The sequence below is a fragment of the Fragaria vesca genome, linkage group LG2 (genome assembly GCF_000184155.1).
Source record: "Fragaria vesca subsp. vesca linkage group LG2, FraVesHawaii_1.0, whole genome shotgun sequence".
NCBI lineage: Eukaryota > Viridiplantae > Streptophyta > Magnoliopsida > Rosales > Rosaceae > Fragaria > Fragaria vesca.
The window spans coordinates 31,864,881-31,866,185 of NC_020492.1; positions in this window are offsets into that span (position 1 = coordinate 31,864,881).

Sequence of the window (1,305 nt, forward strand, 5' to 3'; positions counted from 1 at the left end):
GATGATCTTCTGTTTCTGTTAACAACATATCTGATACGGTTGTAAGAACTTTTTCTCTTTCTCTCCATTCAATAGTACTTGCAATGCTGAATGTGAGATATTTGGAGAGTCTGTTAGCTTTTTGCTACATGATACACCATTGTTTAATGAATTGAGGAAAATCTTTTATGGTAGCATAATCTAAACTTTGGAAAATAACCTGGTTAGTTATTCCCCATTCATTAGCTGCAAGATTCCATTCATCATGGTTTATGATGAAACTCAGTTTAGGGATTCCATCATCCTTAACATTCATAGATTCTGAATGTTCTAGAAACATGTCTTGAATTACTTGACCATGATTATGGATTTTAACATAAATATCTATAAAGAGATGATATGGAAGATGATTTTTTGATTTTTCAAAAAGACAAATTCTCTTAATTTGTTCAAAAGTTGGATCAGATATGTCTTCTAATAGTTCTGATAGCTGGAGAAAACTGGTTATCTTCTCTAGCGTGAAATCTTCACTCCAATTTATTTGCTTAAGAACTTGAAGACTTACATGTTTAAATTTGTAAGTTTTAACTTTCTCAGCATCTAGCTGTGCTGCTAGATTTGAGATCTGAGTAGACAACTGGGTTAGCTGTACTCGGAATTCTTTCTTTATTCCAGCAATATGGCTTTTTCATACTGCATTTATGATGTTATAAACATCTCCAGGGAGTCCTGGATTGTAGAAGTCCCTAATCTCAGATGATTGAGATAAGTTGTCTTGTGTTTGCTGCACTTGACATCTTACTTTTGCTGCAATGTATTTTTGATATTCTAATGCTGCAATATCAACATTAGGAAATCCTTGCCAGAATGCTCCACGATACCTGCTAATAGAAGCAGCACATTCTGCCCAGTTATGGAAGATTCCTGTTTTGAAACCTTCAAATACCATATAGCATTTATTAGCTGGTTTAGCTCTATTCTGAAAATAAGGCTGGTTTGGCCTCTGAGATGAATTTTGTACTGGTGCTTTTTTAGCAACAGTGATCCATCCTTCAGTTGACGGGTTCATTATCTCTTTGCCCTTCTCCATACCTGCTTAAAAAATCAGCAAGAAAATTGTTAGAACCCTTGAGATGTTCTACCTCAAAAGTATACATGGCAATATAATTATACCATTTTAATCTTCTACCTTCTATAATATTTCTTTTATTAATAAGAAAATCACAAACCGCTTGATTATCAGTTCTAATGATAAAATTTTCTGGGGCTAGGTAAATATGAAATCTTTTTAAAGCAAGTTTTATTGCTAACAGTTCTTTTTCAAAA